This window comes from Pelobates fuscus, chromosome 3 (assembly GCF_036172605.1).
Source record: "Pelobates fuscus isolate aPelFus1 chromosome 3, aPelFus1.pri, whole genome shotgun sequence".
In the NCBI taxonomy this organism is placed as follows: domain Eukaryota; kingdom Metazoa; phylum Chordata; class Amphibia; order Anura; family Pelobatidae; genus Pelobates; species Pelobates fuscus.
This window is the reverse complement of record NC_086319.1, coordinates 285045363-285061476: the sequence shown is the minus strand read 5'-3', so window position 1 is coordinate 285061476 and position 16114 is coordinate 285045363.

Below are 16114 nucleotides of genomic sequence, written 5' to 3'. Positions count from 1 at the left end.
GATATTTGTTATATTATTTATATAGCGCCAACAAATTCTGCAGCGCTTTACAGTGGGTGGACAAACAAACATGTAGTTGTAACCAGACAAGTTGGACACACAGGAACAGAGGGGTTGAGGGCCCTGCTCAATGAGCTTACACGCTAGAGGGAGTGGGTTAAAGTGACACAAAAGGTAAGGATAGTATTAGACTGATAACAGTTGCAAGAGAGGAATCAATCAGGAGCTATTAACAGTTTAATTGATTTGCTTTTTTGAAGAAGTGAGCATCTAACGGAGGAGGGAAGTGAGTTCCACAGGAACGGTGCAGGCCTCGAGAAGTCTTGAAGGCGAGCATCAGAGGTGGGAGTATGGACAGAAGATAGACACAAGTCTTCAGCAGAGCCTAAGGGCCTAGACGGGACATACTTGTGTATTAGGGAGGATAGGTGGGAGGAGCATTATGTAGAGATTTGAAAGCAAGAACCAGAATTTTAAATTGAGCCCTATATCTTACATGAAGCCAATGTAGGGACTAACAGAAGGGTGAGGCGTGGGAGGTGTGGGCGGACAGGAAGATGAGCCTCGCGGTCGCATTCATTATGGACTGTAACGGCGCAAGTTGGGAGCATGTAAGACCACTGAAAAGCAGATTACAGTAGTCATGGCGAGAAAGGACAGTGGAATCGACCAGCACCTTAGTCGCATCTGGCGTTTAGTAGGGTCGGACGTGCGCAATGTTTTTGAGATGGAAGCGGCGATAGACTGAGCATGAGGCGTAAAGGAAAGGTCAGAGTCAAAGAGAACACCTAGGAAGCGAGCCTGCGTGGTGGAGCTGGTGGTAGCACCGTTGACTTGGAGGGAGACAGACACAGGAGTAGCAAGACATGAGGGAGGAAAGACCAGAATTTCAGTTTTGGTCAAGTTGGGTTTAAGGAAGCAGGCAGACATCCAGTTAGAAATAGCAGTGAGGCAGTCAGAGACACTAGTCAACAGGGACGGGGAGAGTTCAGGAGAGGACAGATAGATTTGAGTGTCATCCGCATAAAAGTGATATTGGAAGCCAAAGGAGCTAATGAGTTTACCAAAGGAGGCAGTATAGATGGGAGTAGGCGACCAAGGACTGAACCATTTAACACAAAATAAAGGGAAGTACAAATTATAATTGGTTGGTTCTGAAAGGAACAGTCTGCAGATGACCATACCATGGTGTGCGAGAGTTGTTTGCGGCCTAAGTCGGCCTTTGTACTGTGGCATAGGTAATGGGGCTATATGGAGGCTTGGGCCCGATCTGTTTTCGGTTAGCACTAGGGCAGGCAGGAGAGATGTTCCACCGCATGTGTTGGTAAGCCTGGGTTATAGCATTGTGGGCTTGGCGGATTTGCCCTGTCACACTTGTGTGGGATATTACAGGGCCAGGATTCTGGCGGCAACCCTCAGGGATATTGTACATATGTGTAACGAGTATATACCCCTACACGCAGGATCCAGCCAAACAGAAGACAGTACAGAGGAGAGATACGTCTACCGGACCTTAGAGTGGCCGGACTCGACGTAATAGGAGAAGACAGAGTCAGGAACGATCCGAGGTCAAGGGCACAAAGAGACAGCGTAAACGAAAACTAGCCGGGGTCTGTTACACAGGAATCAGCAAGCCGGCAAACAGTACAGACAAGGATAAAGCGAAAACGAAGTCAGAATACTAAGCCAAGGTCAAATACGGAGAAACACAACTGAACACAACAAGCACTAAAGGGAACTGTAGCAGAAACCACGATAGGGCAAGGAACTAAGGGAAAAGGGTAAGTATAAGTAGCCTTCAAACTAATGTGATTGGCTCCTGTCACTTCCACTCCCCCAACAGGTAAGTGTATGGGGTGATTGGCATGACAGGAGCCAATGGGAGCCTTTTTGCAATTTAGGCTCCCACTGTCTCTTTAAGAGCGCGCCCGAGACTCGCGGCGCGCTCTTAACTGCAGGCGGGACACGTGACCGCATCTCGCGGTCACTGCCCGTCCTCCTGTTAGGAGAGTCGGATGAGCCGCGCGCGGCTCGTGCAGCCGCAGGACCGCGCGCGGCTTGAAGAGAGGACCGCGGCCGGCCCCCAGATAAGGTAAGTACCGCTACAATATGTTAATTATGTGTCATGTCACCTTGTACGCAGTCCAACACATAGAAACCAAACCGTTCAACATTAAAACATTATCACATTTAAGGTGTAGCTGGCAAGCTACAGGTAAGCATTCAGTCTATGGCATTCATACGTTGTACATGTCACCATTTTACACAAAATAAAAGGAGGTTCATGGTATTATTGGTTGCTTCTAAAAGAAACAGTCTGCAGATGACCGTAATGTGGTGTGCGAGGGTTGTCTGCGGCTTAAGCCGACCATCTTATCGTGGCATAGTTAGTGGGTCAGCGGGGAGGCCTGGGCCTAATCTGTTTTCGGTTAACGCTAGGCCGGGCAGGAGACATGTTCTGCCGCAGGTGTTGGGAACCCCGAAGGGCAGCGTTATTGGCTTGGCGGATTCGCCCTGTTACACTTGTGTGGGATGGCGGTGAGCCAGGAAACTGGCGGCAAATGTCAGTGTTATTCAGGCCCGGACTGGCCATCGGGCACACCGGGTAAATGCCCGGTGGCCCGCGATGGCCGTGGGGCCGAGGGCGGCAGGGGAGATCACAAGATCTCCCCTGCCAGCCCCTGCAGGGCCAGCGCTACCCGAGCGCCAGCCCTGCTGTCTGCCTCCATGGGCCGGTGGGGAGATCAAAGATCTCCCTCACCGGCCCACAGGCACTCAGATGCGGCCGCTTGGGGAGGGAGGGAGGAGAAGACCCGGCGAGCTCTATCCAGCAGCTCCGCCGGGTCCTCTCATGGGATTCTGAGCGTTGCCGCGGTTACCGCGGCAACGGTCAAATCTCGCGAGAGTGAACTCTAGCCTGCAGGCTAGAGTTCACTCTCACCACTGGACCACCAGGGAAGGAAGCACCCTCCATGGCAGCACGCCCCTCCTCATGGTTGAACGGACTCCCCCCTCCCAGGATAAAGGTAAGAAGGGGGAGGGGGGAGTCATTTAACATTTTATTTTATTAATAAAAAAATATATTTTCATTTAAATAAAAAAATACACTCACACAAACAGCACCCCCAGACACACAAACAGCACCCCCAGACACACACACAGCACCCCCAGACACACAAACAGCACCCCCAGACACACACACAGCACCCCCAGACACACACACAGCACCCTCAGACACACACAGCACCCTCAGACACACACGGCACCCAGACACACACAGCACCCTCAGACACACACACAGCACCCCCAGACACACACACAGCACCCCCAGACACACACACAGCACCCCCAGACACACACAGCACCCCCAGACACACACACAGCACCCTCAGACACACACAGCACCCTCAGACACACACAGCACCCAGACACACACAGCACCCTCAGACACACACACAGCACCCTCAGACACACACACAGCACCCCCAGACACACACACACAGCACCCCCAGACACACACAGCACCCCCAGACACACACACAGCACCCAGACACACACAGCAACCCCAGACACACACAGCGCATCCAGACACACACAGCGCATCCAGACACACAGCGCATCCCCAGACACACAGCGCACCCCAAACACACACAGCGCACCCCAAACACACACAGCGCACCCAGACACACAGCGCACCCAGACACACAGCGCACCAAGACACACAGCGCACCCCCAGACACACAGCGCACCCCCAGACACACAGCACAGCACCCAAACACACACAGCACCCAAATAACCCTCAGTGAGTTAACAGACAAAGAAAATTAGAAACCTAGAATGTGACGGCAGATAAAAACACCCTCACACACAGCACCCCTCTTACAGACACACACACTGTGCCCCTCAAACATACAATACGTCCAAATATAATATACACACTACAGCACCCCTCATACTGCACCACTACACACATTACGCTCCAGATACACGCTAGATCCCTTAACCTATATGCACTCTTAATCCCCTACACACACACACACACACAATCTCCTATACACACTCTAGGTCCTTTACGCAGTAGATCTCCTACACACACACACACACTGCACCACCTACACACACACTACATTCCTTATCAGCAAACACATACAACATTCTCTAAACACACCCTCTCTACAACCCCTACACACACTAAGTCACCTATACACACACACACACACACACACACACTACAGCCCGTATGCACACACTCGCTACATCCCCTATAATACTATGCCCCCTATACACACACTCTACAGCCCCTAGCCACACATTACACCACAAACACAAATGAAATTGACCTATTTACACAATACCACACCACACTCTACACACACGCAATCCCACAAGCAGGCTCCAAACATATGCACCATGCACTTTCCTGGCCCTTTTGTCCTCTGGTATCCCACTTGTGGAGACACCAGAGACAATTTAAAAGCAAACACAGCGCAAGCATGTTATTAAATTTGCTTGCGCTGTGCAAAACAAATTCAGGGCCTTTTTCTAATGCCAGAGCTCTTCAGTGGGGCTCTGCGCATTGAACCAACATGCTCACTTTGCGAGGGGGCGTGCTTGTCATTAGTGATGACAAAACACACCCTCTCTGGCCCCGCCCCCTTCTTAGGGGGCCGCTCTGATTGAAAAATGCCCGGGCCTAATTTTTTTCCCAGTCCGGCCCTGGTGTTATTTCACATTTGTTAACTATATGTCAGGTCACCTTGTGTGCAGTCTAACACATATAAACCAGACAGCTTAACATTAAATTATCGCAAATTTTCGAGGTGCAGTTAGCAGCCTACAGGTAAGCGTTCGGCCTAACACATTCATATGTTGTAAGGGTTACACATGTCGCCATTTAACACAAAAAAATCAGATGTTCAAGGCATAATTGGTTGGTTCTAAAAGAAACATTCTGCTGAGGACCATAATATGGGTTGGTTGCGGCCTAAGTCGGCCATCCTACCATTGCATACTGAGTGGGGCTATGGAGAGGTCTGGGCCTGATCTTTTTTTTTTTTTTTTCGGTTAATACTTGGGTGGGCGTGAGACACGTTCTGCTGCAGCTTTTAGTAAGCCCAAGGTGCAGCATTATGGGCCTGGCGGATTCGTCCTGTGATACTCGTGTGGCATAGTGATGGGCCAGGAATCTGGTGCTAGCCATTAGGGTTTTAGCACACGCGTCAATTGTGCGTCATGTCACCTTGTGCGCAGTCTAACATATAGAAATCAATAATTTAATACTATGTAACTATGTAACAAAATATCAAGGTGTTGCTGGCAAGTTGCAGTTAAGCAGTCGGCCTATGATAATCAGATGTTTGCATGAGTTATACTTGTGGCCTAGGTTGGTTGTCATTAGTGATGTCGCGAACCCAAAATTTTCGGTTTGCGAACAGCGAACGCGAACTTCCTCAAATGTTCGCGAACCGGCGAACCGCCATTGACTTCAATGGGCAGGCGAATTTTAAAACCAACAGGGACTCTTTCTGGCCACAAAAGTGATGGAAAAGTTGTTTCAAGGCGACTAACACCTGGACTGTGGCATGCCGGAGGGGGATCCATGTCAAAACTCCCATGGAAAATTACACAGTTGATGCAGACTCTGGTTTTAATCCATAAAGGGCAGAAATCACCTAACATTCCTAAATCACAATGGATATGGATTGACACCTGACATATGGATTGACACCTGTCCTCAGAGACCCTGATACACACTGACACAGAGCAGAATAGGGACTGTTCCCCCTACATAGGGTCACTAGCCAGATATGGATTGACACCTATCCTAAGGATCCCTGATACACACTGACACAGAGCAGAATAGGGACTGTTCCCCCTACATAGGGTCACTTGGCAGATATGGATTGACACCTGTCCTCAGGGACCATGATACACATTGACACAGAGCAGAATAGAGACTGTTCCCCCTACATAGGGTCACTAGCCAGATATGGATTGACACCTATCCTAAGGATCCCTGATACACACTGACACAGAGCAGAATAGGGACTGTTCCCCATACATAGGGTCACTTGGCAGATATGGATTGACACCTGTCCTCAGGGACCATGATACACATTGACACAGAGCAGAATAGAGACTGTTCCCCCTACATAGGGTCACTTGGCAGATATGGATTGACACCTGTCCTCAGAGACCATGATACACATTGACACAGAGCAGAATAGAGACTGTTCCCCCTACATAGGGTCACTTGGCAGATATGGATTGACACCTGTCCTCAAAGCCCCTGATACACACTGACACAGAGCAGAATAGAGACTGTTCCCCCTACATAGGGTCACTTGGCAGATATGGCGTGGTCGTGGGAGGAGGAGGAGGATGACTTTCACCTCTTCCCCTGTTAGATTCCCGTTGTGCTGTGACATCACCCTTATACGCTGTGTAAAGCATACTTTTTAATTTATTTTGAAAATGCTGCATCCTTTCCGACTTGTAATTCGGTAACATTTCCGCCACTGTCTGCTTATACCGGGGGTCTAGTAGCGTGGACACCCAGAACAGGTCGTTCTCCTTCAGCCTTTTTATACGAGGGTCCCTCAACAGGCACGACAGCATGAAAGACCCCATTTGCACAAGGTTGGATGCCGAGCTACTCATTTCCAGTTCCTCCTCCTCACACAGAGCAGAATAGGGACTGCTCCCCCTACATAGGGTCACTTGGCAGATATGGATTGACACCTGTCCTAAGGATCCCTGTATTGGGGAACATTGTCGCCCAAACTAATTTATATGCCCATCAATTCTGAGCTACAAATCCGGACTCTTTTTTGGCAAAGATACACACTGTGCCAGAATTTAAAAGATTCTGGGCATTGACTATGCTGATGGGCATCATAAAGAAGCCCTCCATCCGCTCCTACTGGAGCAGTAGCCCTATCTGCTCTACCCCCATTTACTCCCAATGTATGTCGAGGAAGAGGTTTGAAATGATTCTGCATTTCATGCACTTCAGCGACAACAGCCTGTGTCCCCCTAGGGAGCATCCCCAGTTTGACAGGCTGTATAAAATCCGCCCCCTGATTACCCACTTTGCTGCCAGGTTTGCAGAGGCTTAAACACCTAGAAGGAATATATGTGTGGATGAATCCCTGATGAAGTATAAGGGAAGGCTGGGATTCAAGCAGTATGTTCCTTCCAAGTGCTCTAGGTATGGTGTAAAGATGTATAAGCTCTGTGATAGCGAGACTGGGTATACTCAGGCCTTCCGGGTGTACGAGGGAAAGGATAGCCACCTTGACCCTCCAGGTTGCCCAGAACATATGGGAACCAGTGGCAAGATTGTCTGGGACCTGATATTCCCCCTGATGAACAATGGGTACCACTTGTATACTGACAATTTTTTTTTTTTTTTTATTCTTTATTTATTCCAGTACAAGACATCACAAGCAGTTCACATACAGTATCAATTAGTTTGAACAAACAGGCAAGTACATTGTGGTAATAACACATGACTTTATCAAGATGAGGTAACAGCCTAGTTAATCCAAATCCCATGCCTATAGACTGCTAAGTGCCAGTATGTGTCCGATCCTTAGAGTATACGCAGCTCTATAGAAGCTCGGATATCCCGCCTGGGTTTTAATAATATATAAAACAGTAAACAGATAACAAATGACCATTGAGGACCGCGCTAAAGGCACAAAGAAAATAATAGGGATGATACAGCAATGCATAGTATAAGAGCAAAACATTTCCCCATGAACCTATCGCATTCCCTTGTGAGTTCCATCATGCGCGGTCGGGCCCAAAAGTAAAAATTTTAAGAATTGGAAAAGAAAGATAGAATAGAGGAAGTGCCCCGAAGATCCGAGGACTTAGAAAAAGGGGAAGAAAGGGATAGGATAGGGGGGGGGGGGGGGTTGGTCCGAGGAATATTGCCCAAGAAAAGGGCGACTCGAATATTTTACTATACTGACCTCACCCTCGCTAGAGTCCGTATCGATTCTCCCCATGGCCTTTTTGAGTGAACATAATGCACCGCCTTTCGGAGATAACCCCAGATGTGCGTGCGGGAGAGCTGACTCCCCCTCCCTATCTCAGACGTTCGCAGTGCTATTTGTCCAAGGGCCCCAGATTCTATCAAATTTCTTCAGTGTCCCCCTGACCTGTGCCGTCAGCTTATCCATCAGGAAAGTATCTTTAATTTTTTGTTTTACCATCACTATAGTAGGCGTCTCCCTCTGCAACCACACCTGCGCCAGAGCTCTCCTAGCTGCCAGGTTTATTTTTTGGACGAGGGTTTGTTCTGTTTTTGTCCATCCATCCAGGGACCTAGACAACAGATACACCCATGGGTCCAAATTGACCTCTCTGTCAAAAACTTCTTGCTGCAAAGCAGCAATCCGTTTCCAATAGGTTTGTGCCTCCGGACAGTCCCACCACATATGTATATATGTTCCCTTGAGGCCACAACCTCTCCAGCACAGGTCCGTCGGATTTACACCCATTCGACACAGTTTCACTGGGGTGGTGTACCACCTGAACAACGTCTTATAGGACTGTTCCTGCAAGGATACGCACACCGAAGATTTTGCAGTGCCCTCTTATTGAGGGCTCTAGCCTCGTATGTGGTTCTGTATAAGTGATTTTTAAGGGCGAACTTCGCCGATTTCGACAAGTGTGTCTCCTGTAGGAAGGCAATATCGGGGTTCATACGTTTTAATTCCCGAAACATGAGCCGTCTTTTTTTAGGGGCGTTTAGGCCTTTAACATTAAGGGATAATAGTTTCACAGGCATGAGTTAACCTGTAGGATAGTTCTGTATTTAAGCTTTCTGTTACCCCTGGTCGTAATCGAGCCTTCCTGAGCGTCCTCCGACTCCCCCCCCAGAGGAGAAAGATAAGGAAAAGGGACAGACGGGAGTAAGGGCAGAAAAAGAGTAAAGGATAGGAAAAGAAAGAAACCAAACAGTATGTACATGTATCGCCTGGTCTTACCCATCGCCAGGCGTAGTTGGGGTAGATGTCCCGACATCCCCGGAACGACAAGAGATCCCTGGGGCGTTGGGGACATGGACCAGCCAATAAAGGCACTACTAGAGTGCCAATGGAATCAATGTAAGAGAAAAAAACACATTATAGTCTGTGCCCCTGCACTTAGTACATAGGGCAGCGATGGAAGATCTATCAAGGTACATATCCACATAACCGAAAGCAGATTGTCAAATACAATTCACAATATATCTATAACTTTTTTTATTTTTTTTGTTAATTAATTATTCTTTTTTTGTTAGTTATTTTTTTTTTTATTTATTTATTTTTTTTTAAATTTTTTAAATTAAGGGGAATCCACATACACCATGGTTAAGTTAGGAACATAAAAAAATAAGCCGGTCTTCAATACACGTTTAGTACTTAACAAGCAAACACGTTAGGAGAGCTTAACTACCCAATGACGCGGGGCTTCACGGCCACCGGTCCGTAGGGGCTTCCCCAGGGGTTATCCTCTAGCAGTGAGCCGTGCACTTGAAAGCCTTGGGGTAAGAGGAATCGGGAATACACTACACCAACTATAGAAGGGGTCCTCAGTACAGGCGAGCTACTCCGGTCCCCTCCCCCCGCCCTCGGGCGGATGCAAGAAAGGGCTCCAAATACCGGCCCCCCGCCGTGTCTACCCGCCCCCCTTCTTCCCCGATCCTGGATCCGATTATAAAAGATTCTGCCAGGTAGCCCCCCCACCCTCCCCAGCTTCCGCATAGGACCGAGCCGAGCTGACTGAGCGAGCCCAGGCGACCCACCCCAACATAGGCCGCAACCCTCCCTCACACTCTCCTCGAATCCGGCTGTCGCCTATGCGATCCAAGTTGAAGCGCTATCTCTGCACCGACATAAACACATTATAATGCATACAGATAAATAAATAAGTCCGGGTAACCGCCGCCCCCACCCCCCCATTCAATCGTGGGTATCGAAAGAAGACAACAACAAATATAAAAACATTTCAACAGGGGTAGTCAATGCCGCAATACGCGGGAGTTCCGTGACCCGCTCCGTGCCGGCCACTGGGCGAAGAAGTGACCCCGATCCCCCCTCTCTCCGACAACACCGCCACCCATAAAAATAAAACATCAATGCATACAGTAAATATCGAAACCAGCACAGTGGAACATCCCTAGCCCACCCAAAGAGGGGAGAAGACCCCCCCATACCCGCTATAACTTGGGATCAGCCCGCGTAGCACTAACGGCTGCTCCCAATCCTAGCACCCCAAGAGGGCTCACCGGAGTGGACCAGGCCCCAAAACCAGCCATCCCACACGCAACCTACATACCCTCCCCGAGTGCTACAGCCGACTCGATCCCCCTCCTGCCGACCTCCTGTGGATCTGGACCGACCGACATCCGTGGGCCTCACTCACCCGTCTCAAACCACTCACGAGGGAGAGGACAGAGCGCCTCTTCAGCCGGGGGGAACTCCGCCATCGTGACCGTGTCCTGTATTCCGAGGCCCCTCAGGAACTCCGCCGGGTCTCCATCAGCGTTCAGGATTTTAGTGCGACCATCCTTGAACGCCAGCAATCGGAATGGAAAGCCCCAAGCGTATTTGACTCCATGCTGCTGCAGAAGCCCCGTCACCGGGCGCCAAAGCCTTCGTTTTTGGAGGGTAGCAGGAGTCAGATCTTGAAATAAGGTAAGTTCCGCCCCTCCATATCGGATAGGGCCTTCCCTGCCTCGCTTCATGAGGGCTTCCTTCGTCCTGTAAAACAGGAATTTGATAATAACATCCCTCGGGCGGGTATCAGTCGCCCGTTTCGCCCTGAGGGCCCTGTGCACTCTCTCCATGTGCCATTGGTGCTCAGGCACATCGGGCAGCAAAGGTTTGAGGATCTTGGCCACCACCTCCATCAGCGGGCCTTCACCCTCTTGTTCAGGTAGGCCCCGAAGCCTGATATTGTTTCTCCGGGATCTGTTCCCCATGTCATCCAGGGCAGATTCCACCGTAGTTAATCTGGTAGAGAGCCGGTTAATCTGGGCTACAGCAGCGTTGTGGGCCACCGCCGTGGACTCCGCCCGCCGCTCAAGCCCTGCGGTCCGCACACCCAAGGCCTGTATCTCGGCCTTTACTTCGTGGGTGTTCCTGGTGATTTCGGCCGCCAGATAACTGCGGACCTCAGCCAACTTGGCCAGGATTTGTGCAGTGTTAGCCACTGATACCTCCGAGGCCACCACCGCGCCTGGGCTGGGAGGTGAGCGTGGCGCCAGCGGGCTCTCCCGTCCGCCATCTTGGGTGCTTGATCGCATGGCGCGGGAGGCCGCGAACATATCAGGCACCGTTGCTCCCTGTTCCGTCGGCTTTTTAGACGGTGTCTTCGGGGCCCGCTTGTCCATGTCGACTCCCCGGCCCGTTACCTCAGTCAGATAAGTGTTTTTTTTGCTTTAGTTTGCTATTGGCCTCGTGGTCCTAGCGGAGCTTCACTTGGACACGTCCATCTCGCTCCGGCTGCAGACCACGCCCCATACTGACAATTTTTTATACAAGTGTCCCTTTGTTCAAGCTACTGTACTGTTTTGATACAGTAGCTTGCGGCACAATTAAAAAGAACAGCACAGGTTTCCCAGGACAACTTGCACGCACCCGGCTACGAAGGGGGGAGACCTCAGCTCTGCGCCAAGAGGAGCTGTTGGCAGTTAAGTACAGAGACAAGAAGGACATCCTGTAAGCCTGTGTACTTATGCACAAAGCGTTGTACGATCAGATTACACACATGTGCCATGCACGGCACATGTGTCAACTTGCCCAACTTCAATGCCGCCAACAAATTTGTTCCGTTGTCACAAACCACTTTGCCGATCTCCAGTTGCTGCGGAGTCAGCCACTTTTCCACCTGTGCGTTCAGGGCAGACAGGAGTGCTTCTCCGGTGTGACTCTCTGCTTTCAAGCAAGTCAAACACAAGACGGCGTGACACTGCCGTATCCAGGATGTGGAATAGTACCTGGGGAGCTGGAGGGGTGCCGTTGATGTGGAGCAAGACACAGCAGCAGAAGAGGACTCAGCCGAGGAGGTTATGGAAGAGGATGGAGTAGGAGGAGTAGAGGAGGTGGCAGCAGGACTGCCTGCAAGTCGTGGCGGTGTCACCAACTCCTCTGCAATGCCACGCATTCCATGCTTGTCAGCCATAGCAGGTTTACCCAATGCGCAGTGTAGGTGATATACCTGCCCTGACCATGCTTTGCAGACCAGGTATCAGTGGTCAGATGGACCCTTGCCCCAACACTGTGTGGCAGACATGCCATTACTTCCTTTTGCATAATCGAGTACAGGTTGGGGATTGCCTTTTGTGAAAATAAATTTCGGCCGGGTACCTTCCACTGCGGTGTTCCAATAGCTACAAATTTTTTGAACGCCTCAGACTCCACCAGCTTGTATGGTAAAAGCTGGTGGGCTAATAGTTCGGACAAGCCAGCTGTCAGACGCTGGGCAAGGGGGTGACTTTGTGACATTCGCTTCTTACGCTCAAACATGTCCTTGACAGACACATGACTGTGGGCAGATGAGCGGGAACTGCTCAAGGCGGGACACGGAGTGGCGGATGGTTGAGAGGGGGCAAGGAGGACAGCAGTGATTGACGTGGCTGAAGATGCTGGACCAGGAGGAGGATGGCGGCTTAGAGTAGGCGTGCTGCTTGTACTCATGTGTTGATCCCATAGGCGTTTGTGATGTGAGATCATGTGCCTACGCAAAGCAGTTGGACCTCCCACGACTCAGTTTCCTTTGGCACAGGTTGCAAATGGCATCGCTGTTGTCTGAGGCAGACACACAAAAAAAAATCCACACTGCTGAGCTCTGCAATGACGGCATTCTGGTGGTGGACACAGCATGCGTTGATTGGCGTGCTGTCGGGCTGACCCCGCGTGCTGATGCATGCTGTCTGACTGTGCCACTAGCTCCTTGCGACGACCTCCCCCTGCTTCCAACTCGTCTCCTCCTCCTCTCTGTCTCCCCATCTGAACTTTCGCCCTGTTCTTCTTCTTGCTGAGCGGGCACCCACGTGACATCCATGGACGCATCGTCATCATCAACCGCTTCACTTGTATCTGACAACTCAGAAAAGGAAGCAGCAGCGGGTACAACATCATCATCATCACACCGTACCTCCATGTGTTTAATGCTGCCTGCCTGAGACATATCCCTGTTATCTACATCCTCTGGCAATAATGGTTGCACATCACTCATTTCTTCAAACGGATGTGTGAATAACTCCTCTGACATACCAAGTAAAGCGTCTGTGGTGCTAGTTTTGGTGGTGGCGGTAGGCGGGTGAGTGGAATCTTGAGAGGTGCCTGAAGCTAAGCTGGAGGAGGATGGTGCGTCAAGGTTCCGAGTGGAGGCTGTAGAAGATTGGGTGTCCTATGTTAGCCAGTCAACTATGTCCTCAGAACTTTTCAAGTTCAGGGTACGTGGCCTCTGAAAACTGGGCATTATTCTAGGGCAAAAGGGAATCACAGCACCACGACCACGACGGCCCCTGCGGGGTGGCCTGCCTCTGCCTGTCATTTTTTTGGGGATTAGTGGTACTATGCGTGCAAGCTACTGTGAGACCAGATATGAGTGGCAAACTGGCAATGTGCACTGGCACAGGTCTGCAGAGCACAGGCTGTAGGCCTGACACACCCGCTTGAAGACAAGTAACTGCTATTCAATCTATAACAGTGAAACAATTTTTTTGGTTTTAAATGCACGCCATAGAGACACCAGATATGAGTGGCAATGTGCACTGGCACCGGTCTGCAGAGCACGCGCTGAAGGAAGGCCTGACACAGCTGCTTGAAGGACACTGACTGGCTGCTATTAGCTTACACTGGAAACCTTTTTTCTTTGTAAATGCACGCTATAGAGACACCAGATATGAGTGGCAATGTGCACTGGAACAGTTCTGCAGAGCACACACTGTAGGAAGGCCTGACAGAGTCGCTTGAAGGACACTGACTGGCTGCTATTAGCTTACACTGGAAACCTTTTTTCTTTGTAAAAGCACGCTACAGAGACACCAGATAACTGGCAATGTGCACTGGAACAGTTCTGCAGAGCACACACTGTAGGCCTGACAGAGCCGCTTGAAGGACACTGACTGGATGCTATTAGCTTACACTGGAAACCTTTTTTCTTTGTAAATGCACTCTATAGAGACACTAGATATGAGTGGCAATGTGCACTGGCACAGTTCTGCAGAGCACACGCTGAAGGAAGGCCTGACAGAGCCGCTTGAAGGAAACTGACTGGCTGCTATTAGCTTACACTGGAAACCTTTTTTCTTTGTAAATGCACGCTATAGAGACACCAGATATGAGTGGCAATGTGCACTGGAACAGTTCTGCAGAGCACACACTGTAGGAAGGCCTGACAGAGTCGCTTGAAGGACACTGACTGGCTGCTATTAGCTTACACTGGAAACCTTTTTTCTTTGTAAAAGCACGCTACAGAGACACCAGATAACTGGCAATGTGCACTGGAACAGTTCTGCAGAGCACACACTGTAGGCCTGACAGAGCCGCTTGAAGGACACTGACTGGCTGCTATTAGCTTACACTGGAAACCTTTTTTCTTTGTAAATGCACGCTATAGAGACACCAGATATGAGTGGCAATGTGCACTGGCACAGTTCTGCAGAGCACACGCTGAAGGAAGGCCTGACAGAGCAGCTTGAAGGAAACTGACTGGCTGCTATTAGCTTACACTGGAAACCTTTTTTATTTGTAAAAGCACGCTACAGAGACACCAGATAACTGGCAATGTGCACTGGAACAGTTCTGCAGAGCACACACTGTAGGCCTGACAGAGCCGCTTGAAGGACACTGACTGGCTGCTATTAGCTTACACTGGAAACCTATGATATGAGTGGCAACTGTCAAAGTACGCTGGCACAGGTCTGCAGAGCACACGCTGAAGGAGGCCTGACACCCAGACGCTTGCAGACAACTAACCACTCTTCTATTACAGTGAAATTTTTTTTTTTTTTAAATGTAAAGCTTAAGCTATTGTTTTAAATATTTTTATTGTTTTCACAATATAAATGCATGTATCAAACTGATTTGTAAAATAGAAAAGCAAGTGATTGCCCTCGCAGGGGCTTAAGCATTGGTTTAAAACAGTATAAACATTTGGTTGCCTGCGCAGAGGACTGTTTAGCTTAACATTTTTGTTCACAGTACGTGGCTTTGTGCTATATACTCTTATGAACTGTGTTGCCCTATTAGTTCAGTTAGAGCGTTAAGAAAGTGTATTGTGTCAACTGGTGCGTGTAAGTGTTGTGTGTTTGCTGGTTGCGTAGTTGCTTTATGCTAGTTCAGGGGTAGGCAACCTTTTAGCAGCACTGTGCCGGTATAGGATTGTGATGTCCCGTAGCGTGCTGGTCCTATTTTTTTTATAAATCAAGGTGTGTATGCTGCCGTATTCTGCTTGTTATTTTTACTGTAATTGCTTTGTAGCGTTGTATTTGTGCGTATATATGCAGGGCTGTCTTTAATAATGACTGGACCCTGGGCAAAGCATTTGTTTAGGGCCCCCTGGACCCTGTCCCCCCTTCCCAGGCATGCAATCACTTCCTCCACCTCAACACAGTGGCGGACCTAAAGTAGAGAGGTGCAAGAATTCTTGGCGGTCTCCCTGTTGCACGGGTGATTAAAAGGTAGATCCCCATCTGTCGTGCAACTCCAGAAATGCATTGACAGCTGGAGCTCTACCATTTACTCATGTTTGCAGGTCTGTATTTAGCACTAAGCAGTTTTTGTGGAATATGTTTGTATGTGGTGTTGGCGTGATTGCAAGCACACACACACACACACAGATATACTGACACACACAGAGACATACTGACATACACACAGACATGCTGTCATACAAACATACTGACACACACACAGATATACTGACACACACATAGACATGCTGACATACAAACATACTGACACACACACAGATATACTGATGCACATATACTGACTCACACACACACATACTGACACACACAAAGACATACTGACACATAGACATGCTGACACACAAAGACATACTGACACACACAAACATACTGACACACACAAACATACTGACA